General features: G+C 36.1%; 1 protein-coding gene and 1 pseudogene across 3 annotated transcripts in view; one reads left to right on the top strand and one right to left on the bottom strand.

Moving 5' to 3' along the window:
- The window catches only part of CTNNA3 (catenin alpha 3), a 1,431,866-nt gene that overhangs the window by 758,799 nt on the left and 647,957 nt on the right, over nt 1-25,110 (top strand). The gene's annotated exons all lie outside the window — the stretch shown is intronic.
- The window catches only part of LOC117036273 (sperm acrosome-associated protein 9-like), a 30,692-nt pseudogene continuing 6,979 nt past the window's right edge, over nt 1,398-25,110 (bottom strand).

Here is a 25,110-nt window from a genome sequence, read left to right as displayed (position 1 = left end):
TAGGAGGGAATGCTAACTTAAAAAAAACAAAACAAAAAAACGAAACAAAACAATTACAAGAGCAGCAGTGCAAAGAGAAAAAATTTACGAGCCTAAACTGGGAAGAGAAGGGAGCTCACTTTAACTGAAGAATAAAATAAATATTTAAAAAATGAGTGAGAAAGTATTCTAGAAAACTATATTGCAACTAAATCTTAGAAGACCTTTCTAAGGAGTTTGGAATGTAATGGGGCCATTCTGAATATTTTTGAGGACGGGAAGTGACAAAAATCAAAGACGTACTCTAAGAAAACCAATTTCTCTCAAGAAGAGGAAAGGGATATTAGTGTCATCTATTCAAGAATAAAGAATGTCCCAGTTATGAGTGATTGTAGAGTGGAAAAAAGTTGGCAACTGAGACTTATGGGTAATTCTGTAAGATTACATAACCAATTAGGTAATGGGGAAAGTAAGAGGGAGGAATTCAAGATGACTATGGAAATTCTCTTTATGTGTATATGATTTTAGGTAATTTAATAAAAAGCAATTTAAATTGTAAATGATTAATCCAAAAACGTAATCCTCGGACAATTTACATAATCCAAATCCTTTTGAATTTTTAATTGTAGACTGTACTAACCATCATTAAAATAGTGACACATTATTTCTCCTCACTTAGAAAAAAAATAAACAGATTAACAGTCTAATATTGTTAGAAACAAAAATTTTTACATTCAGAGTAATTAGTCAATTGTTCTACTATTCTTTTTTTTTAAATCAATGTATGACATGTAATGTATTAGTTGCAAGTGTACAACATAATGATTAGATATTTGTATACATTGCAAAATGATCACTGTAATAAGCCTAGTTAATATCTGTTACCTTATATAGTTACAAAAATTTTTTTTCTTGAGACGAAAACTTTTAAAATCTACTTTCTTAGCAACTTTAAAATGTGTGATACAGTATTATTAGCTATGGAATGTCAATGGTTAAAATTTTAAATTCCCTGAGAGGCTAAGCTGGTAGGAATTGACCTCCGTGAAGTATAAGGTGAGAGAGAGTGGCTCCTTAGCTATGCAAGGAATACAAATTTGCTTCTTAGAGAAGTATTATACTTTGGTAGACTAGATCAGGCTTCCAGTATGCCACTCGTGGCCTAGAAAAGTAATATTAATATACTTAAGTAAAAGTTAAACAAGACTTGAACAGGATTTTATTACTGATTCAAGTACACACAGAACACTCAGAAGGATGAAGGGAAGAACGTATCTTTTCAGTGAGAATAGACTCAGCCTCAAAGCATGTTGGAAACAGGTCATTGCCACAGGGTGAGAAAAAAACCTGAATGAGCTGCAGAGTCTGGCTATGACAAGAAGTGGAGAAATTTTGTTCAAAGGGAAAACTAATCTTTGTCATAGGTGGTACAGTGTGGTGGGTAAGGCAACATATGGAGAGATTTCAGGCTGTAAACCTGGGAAAGGTGAAACAATTTTATGAGATCTGTCTAGTAGTACCAGGACCTCCAGACAGTGATCTGGAATGTGGGGAACAGATTTCCTCACTCCATCCCTGGACTCTGGGAGCAGGCAAGAACTAGATAAAATCTAAAAACAAAGACAGAGGGGCTGGGTTCAATGCAGTCCCCAATTCTAGAAAGAAACATGTCTAGGAGTCAAGTCATTAGACAGGTTATGGAGCAGTGATCAAGGCAGATACTGTGGTCTGTAACTCGGACCGACATATGGCAGGGTTCCAGGATAGTGCATCTCCAGGGCTCTGTGGAAACTCAGGGCTCATTGCTGGAAGTGTAAAGCCCAGATTCAGTTGAAACACAGCTTAATTCCAAGTCCTGCTGATGCTTCAACCGAGCCTGTCAGGATGCTTGCTGAACCAGTAAGGATTAACTGGGGAGTCTGAAATGGTCCTGAACATGCAGGTGGAGTTCATCAGTAAAGCCATCTTAGTAGAACTAAGGAAGAGAGACCATCAGAAAAGAGTTATGGTGGGAGGAGATTGGAGCTAAAAAGGGGAATGAGGCAGCGGTGGAACTGAAGGGAAGAGGAGGTTCTGATAAGCCCAGGCAAAAGTTTTGTTGGCTTCAAAAAAAGAAAAAAAAAATCTGCTCACAAAGCATTTTTATTTTATTTTATTTTTTAACTCAGAGAGGAAAAACATCAGATGCTCACTGTGTATTAACTTGACAAGCCAACTTGCCCACATGAAGTCTGCTTCTTATCTAATTTCTTTTCGTGTCACGGGGGGACTGATATTGCAAAGATAAATTGAAGTGCTCGCATGGGGCTCAAAGATTTGTAGCTCTGAAGAGACATCCACAAATATTCCATTTGAGAGTAGAAAGAGCTCCTAAGATTTTTTTTTTTTTTTTTTTTTTTTTTTTAATCCCTGTTGGTTTGAGCAGTTACTAAGCCCAAAGCTCTCAAGCTGGAGAGTGACTTCAGATGGGAGACTTCTTTGGACAGACTCTGTGCTTCTTTCTTTGTTACTACACGAACAAGATCTCAGGGTCTTTGGGCTGTGTGATGCATGAAATTTAAACAACAACAAAAGGTTAAAATGGCAACATCAGCATCTTCCTAATGGTCATAAAAGTACAGAATACTTCAAAATTTTTCAAAAAATCAAATGAGAAAATGTATGTATGTCTGTAAAAACAAGTGGAATGTATCTCGTGCTCTTCATAAAGAAAGAAACAAATGATTTTATATCAAAATAGTTATAAAGCAATGGTCTGGTTGGTCGGCTCCCTTCTATGCTCTCTATTTTCTTTATTTTTTCTTGGTAGATAGGAGCAGAACAAAGAAAAAGTCCATGAAAATCAAAAGAAGTGGCTAAGAACCTAGAATGGTAGAGTAGAAAAGGCTTCAGAAGTCAACTGGACTCACCCCATGACTTGACAAAAGGGACATTGACCTTGCTGGGGTCACACTGCTCTCAGACCTGGACAGGGACACTGACACCAAGTTTGGATCTGTTCAAGTACTACACTTTTCCCTCAGGACATATGTGATCCTTATTGCTCGGCTGACAGTTGAAATTCCTTTCAAATATGAATAAAGGCTTAAAACAAAGACAGACCTAGAGAAGTGCCATCAGAAGTTTGCTGTTGCTGTCAAAGATTTTAGAACCACACATTTGGATGGAAAGTCTCCGGAAAGGGTGAACACAGGTGCAGAGTACACTCGAAATTATTAAAGATGTGTGAGTGTTTGAGGATAAGTAGATAAACTTGGCTTTTCTTTGTAATGGAAATAATTACATTTGGCTAGAGGGTCTGATTCTCCCAGTGGGTGTCACACTTTTTTTTTAAACTTAGAGGGCACACTTACAATTGAGGGAAATCTAGTCTCTATTTGATGGCCTAGAAAGCCAGCACCAATCCTGTATTTACAAAGACATTGGCCACAGTTTAGGATTTTAATGAAAAAAAAAAAAAGAAAGAAAAAAAAGAAAAAAAAAAGCTGGTAAATGTAGCCTGATCATATTATAATGTCTGGAAGTACTATAATATGTGTCTGCTCTCGCTGAATGTTTCCTAATGTCACTCGTGATCCATGCTCTTGAGATAGCATGGTAGTGTCAAGAACAGTGGCTTTGGCATCAAGTGTACTTGTCGCACCATTTATTGTCTTGGAGTTTTTTCCTTCATCTGTAAAATGGATATGTCATCATGAGAATGAACGGTGATGCTGAAAAGGTGGCTAGCAAAGTGCCTGAGCTTACTAGGGATTCAATAAGTAATTGCAATTACTTCTTTTCTGGCTGTTGTTGTTAATAGATGTGATGAAGAGGCCCTCTTGCTGCTTTCACCTTTTGTTTTCATGATCTCAGCGCCATCCCCCAGTCGGGAGCAGCCTCCCTTGTTCTCTTCTGGTTTAATTTTTATTTATTTATTTTTGTAAAAAGCAATCCAGGACATTTATCATTTTTACCAGGCACCTGGATGGAGGAAACCTCTAGTTCCTCCCTGAATCTGAACAATTACCTAAACTTTACAGCACAGCCTGCAGTAAATATTCATGGCCCTTCGTTAGAGCAGTGGTTTCAAACTTTCTAAATCATTCATGTCTATCAAAATATTCTTGAGGATATACCCCTAATATATGTGTTTTTATTTATAAACCACATATATGCACTACTATACTAATGTCATGTATGTCTTAAAAACGCAGAGAAGGAATCAAGTTTAATGGGAAGAAAATATAAATAAGCTAATTTTCTTCCATAACCTCATGGGTCATCTTATATTACCTCTGAGGTCCACACCTTAACAACCATTGCTCTAAAGATTTATCACTTTTTTGTAAATCAAACCACCTTACCCATAACCCGTGTAAGTCAGTCAGCTTCAGGAAATCTGCTCTGCCCATCTTCAGTGTTCCCCAGTCCCTTGAGGGAGAAGATGGTCGTGTCTGGACCCCCATCCTGACGAAGGAGCCTGATGCACAGTGTGCTCCAAGGTCAGCCCAGCCTGCAGGGCAGGAGTCGTATCGTCTTGCTGCAGGTGAAAGGATGGTGTGCCCTTGGTCTTCAACAGCTGTCTTGCTTTGTTCTCCAACTGTTCATAGTGGAGAGTAGGGGATTTTTGGCAGGAAGACGGGAGGGTAGGGGTGTTCCGACATGACTCTCTTTACCATGTCACTTTCAGAATAGCCCCTCAACTTATCTCTGTTTCCAAGAAATCCTAATAGTGAGGAGCTCTGTTTCCCCTTCTTTCACTCTCCTCTTTTTTTACTGGAGGTAGCATAAGGAAAGGGAAGGTCTTGGCAATATTTCTGCTAGCTTGATGACATCTCCCAAATCAGAGTAAACATTTAATTAATGTTTGAGAAGGTGTGTTCTTCATTGAGCTTTTCTGTTTATATATATGCGTACATGTAGGCATGTATGTTAGCAACTTCTTAACAGCCAGGAAGCTTTATTCTTTTCTCCTCCACCCTCTGCTTTCACCTGTTCCTTTGGCCCTCACTGTGAAAAAGGTTTCTAAATACCCAAACTCACATTCCCACCTGGGATGTGGGTTTAAATGCAGGTATCTAAAGATTAGTATCTAATTGCACTAGTGCTCAGCTGCTACCACAGAGGCCAAAGAACAGGTCTTCCCTTTCCTACAGCAGAGGCCCCCTTCTCAAGGAAATGCCTGGTAGGCATACATTTGCATAGGAAAACATCTCAAAATATGACCATCTGACCTCTTCAGAACAGTCTCTTGCCCACAAACCACGTAAGAGCATCACCAGGCACTGCTGTTTCATATATTTCTCCAAGATCATCGAGTTGCTGATTTTTCTGACACAGTTTCATGGATGTCCTGTGTGCTCAAGCTGCTACATGGTGAACTAAATATACTGGACTAAAGAATGTTTACTGTAGTCTGACTTTCATACGAAGTTATTTGCTCATTAAGTTAGTCAAATAATCTGAGTATATCTTTTGCTCCTAAAGATCAGAACAGGCATTCTCAGATAACTTAGGATCAGAAAGTTCGTGTGACTTGTCTAAGCTACCATATCTGGCCATAATGGAACTAGAAGGAACACCTGGCATGAGTAGGGGTTCATGCTAAGCCCAACAGATATAGCGATCAACAGATAGATGTACACTTAATACAAGTCAAATAACTTCATATACTTGTATATCTTATCGATATGCCAGGCACTGTGCTGTAGAAACAGCTAGTAAAGAGACATAGATTTTACATTCAAGAATCTTAGAACCGAATCTAAAAGGCAGACTCACAAGAAAACAATGAAAATGCAATTCATTTTAAATATTTGATGAATATTTAAAATGGAGGAAAAGTAAAGTTCTTTTAGAGCACAGGACACCTAAATTGGCCTGAGGAATCAAAGTGCAAATGTATAGATGTCAGTGAGAGCACAGCATATATGGCGAACATTGAGTGATTTGATACATTAAAGCATTAAGTATGGGAGCAAGATGGATAGCACAGATCATGAAAGACTTTATCTAGTGCACAGAAAGAAATGTAAATTTACTGATGTAGCACCACACATTTATTTTAGTTATTTTAGTGATACATGTGTTAGAGAGAGACAGGAGGAGGGAGAGAATTTAAATAGTATCATTGAAAATGCTTCTCCCTATTCTTGACAAATATTTATCGATTGCCTGTCATCTGACAAGCCCTTGAGGTACATCAGTGAACAAAACAAATGAAAATCTCTGGCCTCGTGAAGTTTACATTCTCTTTATTATAGACTTTAAATTACTATATACACAAACACATGCATTATTACACAGGGTTTCATATATAATGAGGCGTATACTGTATTTTGTTGGGCAATTTAAAGCATATTCATTGTTAATTTTCAGTAAAATATGATTATTGCCTTTTTCCTTAAAACTTAACTCTTGAATAAAATTTGACTCCATTATTTTCAGCCAGCAATGGGGAACTACTGAAAAATTGTGAACACGAAAATGAAATAATATTCATATTTTGGAAAGAGGATACAGCAGCAATGGTGTAGGATAGGTGATGCCTGAGACTAATACCAGGGAGGCCCATTGGGTTGTCTTTGCATTTAAAGTAAATAAGGAAATAAAATAGGACCATAAGGCAATCACAACACTGAAGAATTATTGACATGGGGAAAGAAGTGTTTAGAATCATTCCCAGGAGTCTGCCTTAGGTAATGGAATGATAGGTACAGAGAACAACAACAAAGACAGGTTCATACAGGTCAAAGCACTTTCACATTCCCATATTTAACAAACATTAAGGAAACTATAAAGTGCTGTGCCAATGTGAGCTGTTACTACATGTTGCCTTTTGCTTTTATTTGTAAGTTGAAGAGACTTTTTGGTACTATTTTTAATATATGGTCATGCCATATAGCTGATTACAAGTTTCACTGTTTAAAGAATCACAGTCTGGCTACCTTTTCATTCATTACTCACAACTACAGACCGAGTTCATAAGGGCAAAGGTGGAAGCCATGGCTGAGTAACCAGAGAATCTAGAGCTGCTGTCAGCATATCCACTCGTCAGCATTCTTTTAAGGAAATCACCTGCTGGCTTATTAAAGTTAATTGCTTGCAGGTACCAAGTTCCTTAGCCAGAGCTATCAGTGTCGCTGTGAGAGAGGTGATTAAGACTGTGCTCAGAGCTTGGGAAAACTGGCGGAATACCAACTCATGCGGAGTCTGAGCTTCAGGGAGACTGTCTCTTTGCTCCCCTTTCTTTCCTTCCTACATCCCACCCTCTCCCTGCTTTGTGTTTCTTTTTTTTTTTTTCCTCTTTGCTCTTCCACCATCTCTTACTCCTATCTTCTATCATATGCCAACTGATCCAGTTAGGTGTTAATTTTGCTCATTTAACATTTGGCAGATATTTATGGAGCATGCATTGACTGGCAATTTCTAGCCTTGGGAAATACAATAATGAATAAAACAGCCTCTGCAAGTAAAGAACTCTTAGGAGAACAGGCGACAGACTTCTAGGTCTATTATTATAACATTATGCCATAAATTCTAAAGATAGTGTTTGTACCATATACTAGGGGAAGGTATAGAGAGATGGTATACAGTACATATGTACGTTTACATTGTCTTGGTGACTGTCTAACTTTGGGGGTTGGGATAAAAATAGACAATGGAAATATCTACTTGTATCAGTTGGGTTCTCCAGAAGGAATTAACTTATGAGATTGTGGCAGCAGTCAAATTCAAAATCTATAGGATAGATGGGTTAGTAACTCCTACAAGAGTTGACATTGCAGTCTTGGGTCTGAAATTTGTAGGGCAAGCTGGCACAGTAAAAACTTAGGCAGGTTTCCTATTTTGCATTCTAGAGGCAGAGTTAATTCCTTCTTCTTTCGGAAACCAGTTTTTTGCTCATAGAGCCACCAAATAATGTGATAAGACCTATTACTTATAGTTAATTGATTGTGAATGTTAATCACAGCTACAAAACAATTACTTTCACAGCAACATCTAGACTACTGTCTGACCAAAAAACTGGACACTGTAGCCCAGCCAAGTTGATATATGAAATTAACATTCACACTGCCTATGTGTGGAAAGATTCCCTTATGAATTTCTATTTTCCATTTCATATTCCCTTCATATCTATGGCCACAGAGGTACCCAAGTCATATAAGAATGAGGCTCACAGAATGTTTTGGCTTAAACATAATGAATCAAATGATAACTGAACCAAGGAATTCAAATCACAAAAGTATACTGTTACATATATTAAACATGAACATATTTTATTAAACATATTAAACATAAAACATTAAATATAACTCTCTTGGAATATAATGAAACCTATCTTCTCCACCTCCGTTCAGGAGACAAGTAAGCCAAAAATGAGACTCCTTTTGCTGTAATCATCTTTTGGGGTGGGGGTAGGGAAAGGGCTGGGTGGCAAGTAGAAGATGATAGCTCTTTATGTGCTGATGGACGTAAGTTGGATGAGATACTTAAAATGTATAAAAGTTCTAACTCCTACATATGTTGGAGTGGAGTTATTCCCTTAGGATAGCACCTTAAAACTTGACTCCACTCCTCTGGCTCTGTGTAGGAGGAGGGTACCGAACATCTAAGTACTACTGCACTTAGACCCAAGACAAAGGGCTCTCTGTCTTGGGCTCCACGTGTTAGAGGGCACCACATATCACAGACACAAACATAAATGTCTCTGTCAGTTGGTATCTGACCTTCAGAACTGGCTCAGCAAAATCTCCTCCACATCACTTCCTGTATCCTAGAAGCAAAAGACAACAGGTCTCAAATGCCAAGAAAGTGTTCAATTTATGGACATCAATTGGAAACAAGCAGTTTGCTTTGGGAATGGGGGATATGGGGAAGGGGGTCTGAGCAGTGTAAGAGAAATAACAAATAAATTAAGTTTTCCGATTCTCCCTCTTGGGATAAATGCACTCAATATTCGCATGACCAAGAATTGTTTTCCTGAGTAGAGGTGAGCATCACTCTTCTCATTTCTGTTCATATATCATTGGTGGATTTGAAACTATACACAAATTGTTGTAATATTTTCACATGGTGAAAATGGAGCCACTACTGTTCCAAGAGATGGATGGCAGTCTTTCATACTTAAAGCAGGGGTGGGAGCATGAGAGATGGAATAAGCAGTGACATTTCTATCTCTACCTCTTTGTATCCAGTAAACAGACTTCATTTTTTTCTTAAGCCCTGGTTATCTAAAAATGTTAATTCAGAAAAAAAAAATAGGTAGATGGGCCTGGAAGAATTGGAATAAGGTGTAAGTAAATTATTGAAATTAGTCTTTAGAACTTATTCTACAAAAGGGGACATTTGAGTTGGATCTGGAAAGATGAATAGAACTCCTCCAGGTGGATAAATTGTGTGTGGGAAGAGGTGCACCAGGAAAAGGCATTAAAAGCTGGGTGCATTTAGAATATTTCAAAATGTTCAGATGACTAAAAAACTAGGTGGGAGGGAGGAAATGGAAAGAAAAGCCCTGAAAAACAGAACAGACGTGATGTTATACATCTTCCTAAGAGCTTGGACTTTCTCCTCTATATGGTAGGGAATTATTAAAGGAGTTTCAAGCAGGAAAGTGACATGATTGGTTTTGCCTTTTAAAAATATCACTTTAGAACCTTGATTTTTTAAATTTTTAGCATGCATGGTAATCACTTGGAAGGTGTATTAGGACACAGATGGCTGAGCCCCATCTCCAGAGTTTCTGACTCAGTAAGACTGGGGCACAACTCAAGAATTTGAATTTCTAACAAATTCCTGAGTGATGCTGTGCTGCTGACAAGGGAACCATGCTCTAGGTCCACTGCTCTACAAAAGGAGGATGAATGGGGAATAGTTCACGGAGGTGAAACTACAGAGAGTAGACAAGATAGGGGAGTTTTACAATAGATCAGACAAAAATAATGAGAAATTTTATTATAGAAGTAGTGATGAAGGGTGTAAATAAAATAATTTTAGGAAATAGTAGCTTCAGTTGGTGACTAATCTAATTTGGAGGGTATAGGTAAAAAAGAAAAGGAAGACTCTGTGTCTGGTTTATTTGCCTTAGAACATATGAAAGAGCCCGGGTTTGTAATGTAAAAAGAGAGAGAAAGGAACAGAATGGATTTCCATTTTAATTCCAGATCATTGGTGTAAAGGTGCAACTTAATTGAAGATCATAAAACTTTGGATCACCTAGTGTGTGCTAAACCAAAGAAGAGGAAAAGGTCATTTATCTACAGATACACTAGGTTCATTAGCAAAGGTTTGAAGTAAATATTGTTAATATGTTAATATTTTATTAATCTGTTATAGTCAACATACCTTCACAATTATATCATTTTGAGTATGGTTAAAGATTGATCTTCTTTTTTGGAAATGTCCTTAAGTCTATGATTTAATTCCTCTCTTGTAGGATAGAACTGTTAAAATGAGCATTTTTTACTTTATGATGCTGCTGTTATGTGATTTTTCTCTTGAAATGGCGTGTCTTTATGCTTTTTAATATTACTTGAGGTTTAGTCAAATTTAATATTACTTTCACAAGGGGAAGGAGACAGGTTCACGTTGAACATGTGAATGAACCAGGGCAAAAGTATACATGGAGGCTGCCTATTCCATTTGTCTAAATATGTCAATGTTACAAACCAAGGTAACAAGCTCTTAAATAAAATATGTTCTATTCTTTTTCCTACACACACACACCATCAAATTTTTAAAATACGTGTAAGGCTATTATTTTGTGCTAGTTTCAGCCTATCAATAACTAATGTTGTTGTTGGACTGGCCCTTGTGGTTCTTATTATGATTGCAAGACACGCTTCAGCAATAACCATTAGGAAACTTTGAAAAAAATCAAGGTTTATTACTTACAGAACCTGGAAATTACATGGCACACTGGAAGCCACCGAGGGAGTTCACAAGTAAAGAGAGCATACAGGCGTGGGGATTCTGTTTTGTGGGTTCACTCCTTATTGGTGAATTTGAAGCATAAGACTAGGAATTTAAAGTGTGGGAAGAGAAAAAAAGCAAGTGGCCCAAATGGTCAGTTACCAAAATCAACCAAAAAGGTGGAGATGGTCTGGCTTTATCTAGTCTTGTGACTGGCAACATGTTTATTTAAGATAGCCATCTTTGAAGTAGATACCCGGGCCATCAAAGCTTAAGTCATTCATTTGCATTAGAGAAAACAACTGTCAGGGCTGACACTACAGCTATGCCCTTTGTATAATTTAAATTTGGCAGTACATCAAAGATGTCTGGATATGCTTATCATTGTTGATCTCTCTGGGATTTTGATTGATGGGCCTTGGTTATTGGATGAATCACAAAATGTAGACAGACATGATTCATACATGTTAAACATTAATTCCACAATATTTGTATGTTGTTTCAGTGAAATTACTAATTAGATTATAATACATTTTTACATAGTGTTCCATGGACAGTAATGATTTAAAGGATTGAAATATAAGACATATTGTACTCAAATATGTACAATTTAAACATATGTATACTCAAGAAAATGTAAAATAAAAAGTATAATTATTTTTCATTGGTTTTCTAAGATTTTTTCTTATAATATAACTTTCTAAAAAGTACAAATTATAATTAATGCATAGCAACAGAAAATCAAAATTACTTAAAACTGAAATTTAAAAATTTATCTAAATCATGAAATATTTTTATATTTTATAGTGTTTAGTATCCATTTAATTGCTTACGTGAAGACTTCATATCACACTTCATGAATGACATGTTTAGATCTATATACATACATATTTGAGAGTAATATGAATTAATATTGCACGATATTTCTCAGCCACCACATGGAACTGTTGTGACTAGTGTAGAGACCTCTGAAACAAAGAATTAGAGCAACAAGGGAGAAAAGGAAATGGATACTTTGTACAACTGGGAAAAAATACTGAATGCAAGAAAAATAGTGCGTTCCCCTGAAAGGATGATTTAACAAGACCATTAATTTTCTTTTACTCTTTCCCAAGCGCTTCCATTACTCTTATCCCTCCACGCTAGAAAGCAGTGTCCTTCTTCAACCCAGACAGCAGCAAAACACATTTCCTTTTTTAAAAAATATATTTAAAAAACGGGCAACACGTGTTGAGAAACATTTCTCTGTGATCTCCGTGTTGTTACTTAGGGAAGCCCACGTTGAAGGCCTCAGGAGTGCCATTTCATAGATAGGAGTGAAGGGCAGAGCATCCTGGAGGGCTTTCAGTGTCAAGGACTCATACTGGTACTTTAGGTACTTTAAAAGTGAAAAATACAAAACTACAACTTTCATTTTCTCAGCACCTTCCATTTGACTCTCCTCTCCACATATTTTGATCTCTTAGAAGTATGTTGTTTGGTAGAACGGGTGCTCTCAGCAGGTATTCAAATGAGAGAATTCGAATAGAGGATAAATTCCTTACACAGTTAAAGTATTGTGTGTCAAGTGCGCAAAGAAAGGCCACAAGGAGGCTGGAGCCAGGAGTAGGGAAGGAGGTTAGAGACACTGGCCTGAAAGGGAGAATGTAGGAAGGAGGAGACTTTAGAGGGGACTGTGCGAAGGGAAGGGTTGGGGGAGTGGGAATAGACCATGGGAGGTGGATTGAGATGGGGAAGGAGGGAGGAGGAAGAGAACAGGAGAAAGATAAATGGAAAGGAGTGTGGGAATAAAAGGCAATTAGGAATTAGTGGTGTGTGTTTAAGGGATAGAAAGGAATCCAGTGTCAGGAAAGGAGTAGATGGAGGATAGAGCATTAGGAATTGAGGACAGAGATATACCAGGGAGCCTGATGAAACAGGGCCTTGTAAGCATGGTGAGTGATACGATATGGGATGCCGTTGGAGGGTTCTCCAAACAGAGAGAAGTGACTTCGTCTTAAATGATGATTCAGACACTATTTGAAGAATAAAATACAGGTGGACAAGGGTGGAATCAGGAAGACTCTGCTTACCATGAGTTTGGAATCCAGATATAACAGTGAGAGTGAGACTCTGTGTTGGACCTGGAGGATTCTAGCACAATTTTGTGATGGTGTATGATGACAATGTTGCCAGGATATAATCCTCCAGTAGAGGACTGACAACCCATTGCTGTAAATTGAGCTTCCAACTTAGAGTGACATTTTCATTAATTTCTTTAATTAAGATCTTTATTACTCACAGTGAAGACAAAAACCCTGCCAGCAGCCGTGCTCCAAAACCCTTAAAGTACCAATCTTCTTAATACTGCCAAGTGAGAGAGATTCTCTGGTTTGAGTTATTTGTGGAACCAAAACTCCAAAAGGAAAAAAGCCACTAGTCATTTAGAAGAAAGATGGGAGGTGAGGCAGTCACAGAAACTAAGGTGAGGTTCCTGCTGGTTAATATTGATAGAGTCAAAACTAATTTAAAAAGCCATTAGAATTTATTTCTGTTTGATAAGGAGGGAAAATAGGATCCGGGTGAGCAAGGGAGACAGAGGGATCCTTCCAGATCATAGTGCCCTGCTAGTGTTGTGGTTCTCTGGCTTCCGGTGCGGAGCTGTGCTCTGTTATTTTGAGGATTTGAAGGTGGACAGAGACGTTCCTCGAATATGTGGAGAACATTTTAGTTAAGGTATTAGTATACTAATAAAAAGTTATGCAGTCCTATGCAAGCACCCAACTTTCTCCAGTGCCCCCAGGGCAACTACCTGGAGAGTGTTTCCTGGATGTTAAAAAAAGTAAAGAAATAGGAAACAAGTATATGGATAATTCTATGCTCTCCACAATTGTTATTATCATATAGACACATTCTAAGGCTATGTGCTTATCTGTTGTGCAGTCTCCCATAGGAAGCTGAATGTGAGATGTCTTTTCTATTTGTACCAGAGGAAATGTAAAATAAAGTCATTCAGCTTGAAAATGTGTTGCTCAATTTTAAGCAAGGTTTTTATTATGCTACCACAGTGCTCCAAAGGAAAGAGACCACTGTGGTGTTTCACGGCATTTGTAGGCCATGCAGAGTTAACAGTATATTCAAAAGTCTTTTACCATGGTATTCTGTGTGTGTGTGTGTGTGTGTGTGTGTGTGTGTGTGTGTGAGAGAGAGAGAGAGAGAGAGAGAGAGAGAGAGAGAGATTAATTTATTGGCATATGTTAATTTCTCCACATTTTGTTACCAGAAAAAACATTGCTAGTAACTTTCAGATAAAGTTAGACATTACTAAAGCTAAGAATAGCTACCTGCTTGAACACTAGTAAAATATCAGAGCTGAAAGAAGCTCTTTCTGGCAATAAATTCTTACTTAATATTCAGGTCAAATGTTTATCTTGCGTATATTTCCTTCATTGTTTCTCGTTCAGGAATTAGAAAATCATGTGCTCTAAACTTCTTAAGGGGAATCACTGATACAAGTTTGAAATTCATATGCTTTTGGACATTCCTTGAATTCACTGTGAATCTGTTTGTATTACATGCTTACTATTTAGCATTTGAGCATCTTCAGAGAACTCTCCATCACCCTTCCCTAAGATTTGTGACTAATAAATATCAAGTTAGAGGATATAAACAACTATATTGGCTTTATTTCAGCTATTCCTGTATTGGACGCTAACAAGAAGGCATTAAGCACTCGTTTTTGGTGTGAGGGAGGTTGTGGCCTAGGGAAGATGGGTGAGGGCAGAAAAGATGTCTGAGTACTGGGTGCGGGAAGCCAGTCAGGAAGAGTGGAAACCATCAGCCAAATATTCTCCTACAGAGCAAAAACATGAGAGAAGTAAGAACTGTAGAAAGTATGGTCAACCAAATAATCCTAAATTCTGTTCAACAGAAAAAGCGACATAAAAAATTATAAGAAAGACAGCAGCAGATTGCATGACAGGATGTGAATGAGGGACACTAAGGATGATTCATTAGGAGAAGTGTCCAGTGCTTAAATCTATACATTTCTTGATTTTCATGATATACATATAGCTCATTTATTTCCATTGTTATAATCCTTTCTTAAGTTTCTGAAGCTAAATGTTAGGATTTGTGTTGTTTGTCTTGCTAGATTTTCTTGAAGAGACCAATTTTGTGTTTCAAGTTCATATTATTTGATTGTACAGAGAATGTGTAGTTCTAACAAGTAAATCATTTTGAGGTTTGTGTCAATTGGTAGAAAAATCATATCATTTTCATCTACTACAATGTCTTTGAGAGTAGGTTTCCACCTTATCTATATCAGGTGGCTAGACATGAATTCAGTTATCTGTAACTACAATGGAAGAAAAAGGTGCATTTCAGCATGAACTGCTAATACGTTTCTTAAAGGTCCTATGACAAAGCATGATAAGATTAATAGTATATTTAAAAGATATTCTACAGATAGAAAATGGTAAAAGTTTAAAGAAGTGGTAACATTTGTAACATACCTAATGCAAAGAGAATTCCAAAACTATAATTTGAGCAAATACATAACAAAGTTTTCAGATTTGTTTCAATCTTGAAATATAAATAACTCAAATAGTTATTTAGTTCTTATCTCAAATTATATTTTATTGTATTTTGAAATGTATTTCAAATATATATTTTCAATTATTATTCAAAACATATATTTGGAATATATGTTCAAAATATATATTCAGTTATCACAGAGATAACTTCAGGAAAAAAACGCATTAACAAATTTTGCATTTCATTATAAATGCTGTAGGAGCTTTCTACATGTAACTGCTTTCTAAAAATTCAGTTTACCTTGTTGAATATTTCTTTACACAGAATTTATTATATCCCAAACAATTACAGCCATTCCATCATTCTCTTAACAGATCATGTAATTAGTGATGGGCAAAAGTTGAGAAACCAAATCCTTTATCAGTTAGAAAACTATTTTCTCAAAAGGGGAAAGCTGGACTTTTGGGATAAACGAGTCTTTTGACTTGTTTTCTCATTCACAATTGTAAATAATTTTGAATAGTTTAAGTCAGTGCCAGTCATGTAATTGCCCTTGTAGAAAGAATAAAAAACCTTGAGGAAGCAATTCTGTTCTGAACTTGAGAAGACATCCAGGAAAAAAAAAAAGTGGAATGTGGAGATACTGTCTTCCAGACTGGATATGCCAGTGATTACTTTTTGACACTTAAAAGCCCAAAGAAATCTGAAAACATTTATCCATAAAAACACATGTGCTCCAATGTTCATTGCAGCTTTATTTACGATGGCCACGGCATGGAAACAACCAAAATGTCCTTCAATAGATGAATGGATACAGAAGTCATGGTATATATACACAATGGAATACTATTCGGCAGTAAGAAAAGATGAAATAGGACCATTTGTGACAACATGGATGGATCTTGAGATTATTTTGCTAAGCGAAATAAGTCAGACAGAAAAAGCAGAGAACCGTATGATTTCACTGATATGTGATATATGAACCAAAAACAACAAAAGAAGAAGACAAACAAATGAGAAACAAAAACTCATAGACACAGACAATAGTTTAGTGGTTACCAGAGGGTAAGGGGGGAGGGAGGTGGTAGATGAGGGTAAAGGGGATCAAATATATGGTGATGGAAGGAGAACTGACTCTGGGTGGCAAATACACAATGGGATTTATAGATGATGTAATACAGAATTGTACATCTGAAATCTATGTAACTTTGCTAATAATTATCACCCCAATAAAGTTTAATTAAAAAAAAAAGCCCCTGGTTTGTATTGTACATCACTGAGGTGATCAGTACAGAATCAAAGCTAAATGGAGTGGGGGAAGAAAGAAAATATCAGAGGTGGATAAAGAAAAACAAAAACACATTGGTTAATATATTCAAAGTAGTATCCCACCAAACAGTGAGTAACTGACTATATGAACAGAATTCATTTTCATGGAAGTGGTGAACTCCCTTGTTAAGGAAGCAGAGACTGGCATTAGTTAGGGAAGCTTTAAGAGAGATTTCTGCATTGCCTGAGTGGTTAGACATGATAACCTTTATGTGCCTTCGGGCTCAATATTCAGTGATAATAAGTAAAAATATTATTTGAGAGACCTTTATCTTTTCTAGAATTTCCTGACAGCTCTCTGGCCTCTTGTTATGAACTGAACTGTGCACCCTTCCAAATTCATATGTTGAAGCTCTAATCCTAGTACCTCAGGATGTGACTATAGTTGGATATAAGGCCTTTAAAGAGGTGATTAAGTTAAAAATCAGTGTGTTAGAGTAGGCTCTAATTCAGTATGACTGGTGTCCTTATGAGAGGAAATTTGGATACATGGGGACACCAGGAAAGTGCACACACAGACGAGAGGTCATTTGAGGACAGAGTGAGAAGGTAGCCATGTGTAAGCCAAGGAGAGAGGCCTCAGAAAAAAGACAGAAAAAGCAAACTTACTGGCACTGATCTTGGTTTCTAGCTTCCAGAAATGAGAAAATAAACTCCTGTTGTTTAAGTCACCCAGTCTGTGGTATTTCGTTACGGCAGCCTTAGCCGACTAAGACAGCTCTGTATAATTGTCATGTCGGTATATTTCTCAGTTTTAGGCCTTGTATGCCATGGCCTCCGGAACACGTTCTTGCTAGAGTTAATGTTTAATAGTACTGAGTACACTTTCCAGTTAGTGGCATCACCATTTCCAATATATGCTTGGGATTTTCCTGTTTCTATAAAACTTATTTCTACCTTTTGTTGTTCTTCAGAAAACAGAAACCTCCCAATACCTTACGTTGTTGACTTTGACACAAGACATAGAAAATTAATTGAAGTTTCCTACCCATGAAGACCGAATAAAACAGAATACTTTTTCTAAGTAGACCTCAAATGATAATGTTTTGAGAAGGCAAAACTGCATTTCAGTGCTACTTGCTATAGATTTTTTCTAAGAAGATACACTATGAAGACTTGGCGAGTATTGTCTGTAGAGATTGTCTATATCCACAGCAGTTGCCTAGTTAACATTAACTGACACATGGAATATATTTTTGAAAAAAGGCAGTTCACTCTTGTACACCTTACTACTTTTTGATCATCCATCCAATTTCCCCTCAAATGATTGATACTTTGAGTTTGTTTGTTTTCTACTAAAGGAAATGTTTCTATTAGAGTCTCTAATCAAGGATGTAATCTTAAGGATGCTTGGCACTCCCAGTGGGCTTGAATCAATGGGAAAGACATGGATGAATTCCTGAAACTAAGGTTAACAATCACGGAATAAATCAGCAAATCTTTGTTTAATGTCTACTATGTTAGACATTATATATGACACACAGAATGTAAGAGCGAGCCCTCGCCTCGTCTCACAGTTTAACATCTAGTTGGGAAGAGAAGATATAACACATTAAAATGTAATTATTTTGTAAGACTATAGAAATGGTCATAATAAAAAATGCACTGTGTCTGTTCTTGTTTAGACGCTCATTTTGTAGTTCTTCTTTCTCCATACTTAGTATATAAGGTGGATAATGACTTAATGAATATATATCTGGTCTTAGTAGACATTAATAAAATTATCAAATAGTGAGTTGATCTAACTGAAATTTGTTTTATTGATACGAACATCTATAATGTTCTTATCTTGGAACTTTAAAATGAAGAGAGGTTTTAAAGAAGAGATTTTAAAGAGATTTATTCTTTATTTAAATAAGCATCATTAAATGCTTAGATTGGGTATATGTAATTATTTATTCTAAGCATTATCTTCTGTATTTATATTATTGACATCTTTTTTATCATCTTTCTATGTGTTTCTTGTCTTCTCTGCTAATTCTGTCCTGTATATATCATAGTCTTTTGCTGTATATATCAATAACTCTTTTCTCCTTGCGTTTTTTTTATCTTAAGCCTTGGTTCTCCCCCTGAAAATTTCACAATTAATTCTATGGAACGTATCTCTCATTATAGTGACTTCAAATCTTTTCTTCCTTTTTGTGTAGACATCTACAGAAAAGCCAGACCTTTTCTTCTATTTATGCTTTGCTGTGCTCCCACTTTTCATATAGACTGCCTGGTAGGAAGGACTATTTATTTATGTATTCCTCATCATTTGCTATTGGTTTTTTTAGGGGAAAAGAATATATTTCTACCAGTGCTTTCATGAAGACAATTCCTCTAAGATGCAAGCTGACTTGTCTGTTCTTATTTCCATCACTTTATAAGTCCGATTCTTGACCATTTTCACGTAATTAAGAGGCAGCAGTGCCTTCTGTGTTTTTCCTTTTAAACCCACTGTTCTCAGTGTGTTTGTGTACACAAACAATAATATGCTCATAAAAGAGAGGGATCCCTGTCTTTGAAGAGAGAAAATCTTCATCCAGAAGCTGGAGAAAAAAGAGGCTTTTACAGGACTTGCATAGGGAGAGAGGTAGGATCACGTTGTCCAAGTAGAAAATATAAACTGCCTTCTGAGAAGAATAAGTAGATTATTTGCAGGAAAGCAGAGAGTTTTAGAGAGAGTGTCAATATTTGTTGAAGGAAGAAAAGTAAAAAGGAATGGAAGAAGGACAGAGGGAAAGAGAGTAAAAGAGAGAAAGCAATAAAGGACAACTAGTTTAGAACTCGAATACAGACTGAAGAGTTTAGTCTCTGCTTTGCAGGCAGTGGGGAACTTAAGAGTGTTGTTTTTACTGCACAATGACGATATGCAGAATGCTATTCTAAGCCCTGAAGAAGTTTACCACAACAGTGTAAGATATCACAATGTGAACTAGAGTCATGCACTAACATAAGAGAAGGAGCACGATACACTAATTGAATAGAGATTGAACTGAGAAGATGTATTTTTTTTTAACATTGCCTAATTCTTTTTAATGACCATATAATATTCCTTTGATTGGTACATCATTATGTACATATTTAACCAATCCTGGACTCATTGATATTTTGTAACTACAAATGGTACTTCTATGGATATCCTTGTATATAACTACCTTATGACCCAGCAATTCCACTCCTAGGTATTTGGAGAAATCCAAAACTCTAATTCAAAAAAATTTATGCACCCCTATGTTTATTGCAGCACTATACACAATAGCCAAGACATAGAAACAACCGAAATGCCCTTCGGTAGACGACTGGATTAAGAAGATATATTTTTGATACAGGACATCAAAGATGACTCTGTGACTGGAAACTATTTGTGTCTGGGTGGATTGTGTTGCTTATGATTGCAAGGGATACCTACCCATTTGATAGAAGAATGGGAGATTTTATTTCAAATAGGAGGTAGAAAGTCCTAGTTGGCCTAGAAATGAAGAGATGAAGGTTAGAACAAAAACCAATGTAACCAAGGTACCAGTATCTTTGCAAAGAACAGAGAAGAACATGATGAAAAGCACAGTAAAAGAAGATAAAATAATTTACAAAAGGAAGGGAACTTCTGCGTCTAAACATGATGGAATAATAAATAAATCCACAATTACATTTGGAGATTTCAGCACTTTCCTCTCAATAATTGATAGAACACATGGACCAAAAAATCTGTAAGGATTTAGAGGACTTGATTGACACTACATCCAATTTAATCCAACTAACTTTTATAGAACTGTCCACTGAAAAACAGCAGAACACAAATTATTTTCAAGTGCACACAGAATATTTACTGAGACAACTGATTTTCAATAAAAGTACAAGGCAATTCAGTGGATAAAAGGTAATCATTTCAACAAATGTTGCTGGAACAATTGTATACACACACACACACACACACACAAACACACACACATAGAAATAGAGACTATATATGTGTGTATATATATACATATATATATATATCATCATGTATTGAATTGTATGCTTTAAATATGAACTGTTAATGCCAATTATACCTTCATAAAGGTGTTAAGAAATAGTAGCAAAGTATGAGAAAGGAGAAAAAGCAATAAAATGAAAAATGGCATTAGTTAGCTACATTGTGTACTATATAAGGGCATTGGATTACTTTCTCCAGACTTGAGATATATATGGCTTCCTCTCTGGTACAAAGTGATATATCACAGGTATAGCGTTAGATAAATAGTGTTCCTAAACTCTAATGTTCATTCACTATGCACAAAAGTCCAAGTGCACTTTTCAAAATGAACAACTTAGACAGTATTTTCACTATTATAATCAACTTAGAATCACTTACACATTGAAAAGGAAACAAAGTCACTCCCTTCCCCCTGCAACACAAACATTAACAAGAAAACAGTGTGGATTGATACTTCTTAACAACCTCCTTACCATTTGAACATACAATCTGAAGTAGAATTTTTATCTTGAAAGTAAAATAGCATATTCTAGGAGTTTTTATGTGTAGTACTTCTTTTCATCATAATTCTTCAATGTGGTTTTGCAGATTATTTCACAGATGTAGTTTAGGTTAAAATTCCCAACCTTCTTTTCTTTTCACATTTATAGCTTTTCATTATAGAAATTCTCATATATACATAAAAATAGCTTAGTATAATGAGACCTCATGCATCTATTATCCATTTAGCAATTATCCACATTTTGCCAATCTTGTTAAATCTATCTTTGCCTCCCACGGCTTTTTTTTTTTTTTTTTTAATTAAAGTTTATTGGGGCGACAATGGTTAGTAAAGATACATAGGTTTCAGGTGTACAATTCTGTATTACATCATCTATATATTACATTGTGTGTTCACCACCAAGAGCCAGTTCTCCTTCCATCTCCTTCCTTCTGAAAGGTACTTAAGAGACATTGTTCATGGATTCCACTCTCATGTGTGTTATTCTCAAATGTTTTCTATCTTGCTTCTGATGTGATTGCCTTCAGGCCAGCTGACTAACCTCTCTGACTCAATCTTTATTCATTGCTGCTTCTCTAGCAGTAATGCAGGAAGTAATTTCCACTGTAGACCACTAGGATATGGGTCTTAGTTTTTAAAGGATTTGGAATAGAGGTATTCTGAAATATTCTTCCGTGCTTACTCCAAATTAAAGCCTGCAATCTTGATTTTATGTCCACTGTGTTGTTCAAAATGGTTTAGAAGAGTGACTAGTGTTTTCATACGGATTTTTGGAATACATTTTTATCATGACCCTGTTACATTTCCCTTTCAGTCTCAACAGAGGAACATTTATTTGATCAGAAGCTGAGATTCTTATTTGTTGAGTAAAGAAATAGCCACGTAACAAATCATTAACCCTCCTGGTATCACCTGGATATAACTTCTGATCATTGTATATTCTCCAACAATATTTTTATTATTTCTTTGATTTTTTTTTTTAAGCTTGAAGAGAATATTTGGAATCAGTTCAATTTCCTCTCCCTTCAAATCCTTCCAAATAAACTCTTTTTTTTCTGGCTTGATTAATTCCTGCTCTTACTTGCATCTTTCACTTCCATTGAGAGACCTGTACTATGGTGTTAACCACAGAGACCCTGGAGTCAGAAGGCTGATGCTCAAATAGTTGCTCTTCCAGCTACATGACTCTCATCATGTTACTGATCCTCTTTTTGCCTCAGTGCTTTTATCTGTAAAATGGGGATAACAAAAGTAACTGTTTCAAAGGTTGTTGGAAGGATTAAATGAGCATAAGCCCTTTGACTTGGGCCTGGTTCACAGTAAGCATGAATAAATGTTGGAAAAGAACAGGTCTCAGTTTTATTTATTTAAAAAAAAATATCTTGGAATTACCCACATGAAGAATAGATGGGCCAGAGTGTACTGTTTATGCGGTAGTATATGGTTTTGTGTATAAAATACATATACCGGGGGTGCCAAAAAATGTGTACAAGTGGACGCTTTGGTCAACGTTGCTCAAGCAGTAGTTCACCGTAATCAGAAGTGTCTGGACGCTGATGGTAAACACTTTGAGGACCTCTTGTAATTGCAGAAGTCACACGTGACTTGTATTTGTCTTTTGTTATTGGCATATATTGAGTATTACAATTTTATAGTTTTTTCTTTTCTTAAAATGTACATACTTTTTTGACACTCTGTATGTATAAGTGTGTGTATTTATAGGCATACCCAGACACATACATGTGTGAAGTATGAAGTATATATTTTCTGCTATTTAAGCCAGCCCACTTAATTTTTTATTTGAATTCAAAACAAATGGAATTCTTAAAATGCCCCAACAGAATAATAATATAAAGATATGTTATCTTAATATCTTAATAGTCTCAAATATCATCACTTAATATTCTCAAATATCATGACATTTCTTGAAACATAAATCTTGATGAATTTCTTGGATGTTATTCTTTATCACTTGTGCTTTATTTTTTGCAATCGTGACTTTGGTGCCGTGGCCCTACCTCTAACTTTGTCTCCCACATTTTATCTCTCGGTAATATAGGCTTCAGGGCCTGGTATCAGTACACATCTATTTGTTAGTTCAGGGTTTCATTTTGTCATAAGATTTTGCATCTTAGGTGAACTATTTTTTTGCTGTTTCGGGACAATTTCTTCTATTACTTCAGTACAATTTTATCTTCTGAATGTGATATACGTGTGATACTGCTGAGAACTATGAATCTTAAGCAAGAATCTGCCCACTCCACTACCATATGAAATGCTACTTAACATGTTTCATAGTCGGTGCCACAGGCATTTCAGATCTCACTTCTGATGCCACCTGCAGGAATTTTAGGTAGGCGATAGATTGAAAGGATAAGAACATACACATAAGAGTCAATTAAGCTCTTGGCTAAATTGGCCAAGAATAAAAAGTCTCATCAGAAGTGGTGTGGCCATGTGAGCAGGAGGCAGATGCCTCCTTTCTTTCAACAGAACTGCCTGTGGCAATTGTGGAGAAAAATATTTTGCCAGATGCAGGCAGCTCAGTCTTGCTAGACCACTTCTCTTTTTTTTGCATGGGACGTAATGTCTGGAAGATTTTTACAGTAAGAATATGTGTGTGTGTTTAAGGGAATATATACAAATATTGTCTTGGTTACTAAAAAAAAAATAATTATCATTTAGACCTCATTCTGACTTGGGTGGGTAAGAAGCAGAGCTGTTTTCCATGTATCTCTCTAAAAAAATCTTATTTGCATATTTTTCAAAATCAGAAAGCCCATTTTCTTGGAATGGCAGTCAAAGTAGTCACCCGAAACTCCACAATGTCTTATATTCCAAAGGATAAATGGTTTATAGAGATGAAAACATCGTTTTAAATGAACCATTGGCCTGAGCCAGTCTAGCAATGCTTATGTGATTGAAACCAAAGATCCATGATACTGTTAGCGAGTTTATGCACACAGCTATCTTGTGCAGTTTTAATTTATTGCTCGCAGTATTTGTTCACAGATCCTTGAAAGCTACTTCAAAGAGGTGGTTTCAGGATAATGTCTTTTCATGTACTGGGAATACAACTTTTAAAAAAAGTTTTATATGTTTTAATTTACACCCATACTAAAATTCATAGAGCAGCTCATTGGGCATTTTTAAAGCTTGTGATCATTGGAAGCATTGCAATTCCAAGCTATCAGCTATCAGTAAGATGCTACTTCTGGACACTTTTTCTGAAAAGTGAAGTAGTTTCCAGGGTTTGCTAAACAAACCTGTATTCACTCTATATACATACACACACACTCATGTTCTGTGTATGGATGTTTATGTATATGATTTTTCCACAAGATTAACTTATTTGGGGTGATACATATATATATATACATATGTATATATATATGTATCACCTCTCTATCTCTCTCTCTCTCTCTCTCTCTCTCTATATATATATATATATATATATATATATATATATATATATATATATATACATAAAATTGCATTTTTTGATTTCATTTTCCATACCCCAATACAATGTCCCCAAATTTTCTTCTGACTAACGAGGATCAGTTTTGCTTTCTGATGTCAAAATTTTCTGTATATCTGTATTTATGGTAAAAGATCAAGTTTCTTGTGAGAGGAAGACATTTTAGTTTCATTTTTTAAATGCAATGAATGCAACCTCAGGTTCTCCAAGTATACCTTGCTTGTAGATGGACAACTTTTTCTAACAATTCCACCTAAGTATCCTGGAAGATTAAACATTACCAAAAAATCACTGAGAAGTTGTAGTTGAATGGAGCTAAGCAGAGAGAATGGATTCACAAAGAATGCGTTACATTATTATGCATTCCAACTAGAGTTAGTAATATTTTTCCCCCATCACTATGTCTTTTGACCAAAGGAATATCCCTAAAATTTTACTTGGTGATGGGAT

This window comes from Rhinolophus ferrumequinum, chromosome 16 (assembly GCF_004115265.2).
Source record: "Rhinolophus ferrumequinum isolate MPI-CBG mRhiFer1 chromosome 16, mRhiFer1_v1.p, whole genome shotgun sequence".
In the NCBI taxonomy this organism is placed as follows: Eukaryota; Metazoa; Chordata; class Mammalia; order Chiroptera; family Rhinolophidae; genus Rhinolophus; species Rhinolophus ferrumequinum.
Note: the sequence above shows the minus strand (reverse complement) of the source record. Positions and strands in the feature narration are given on the sequence as shown.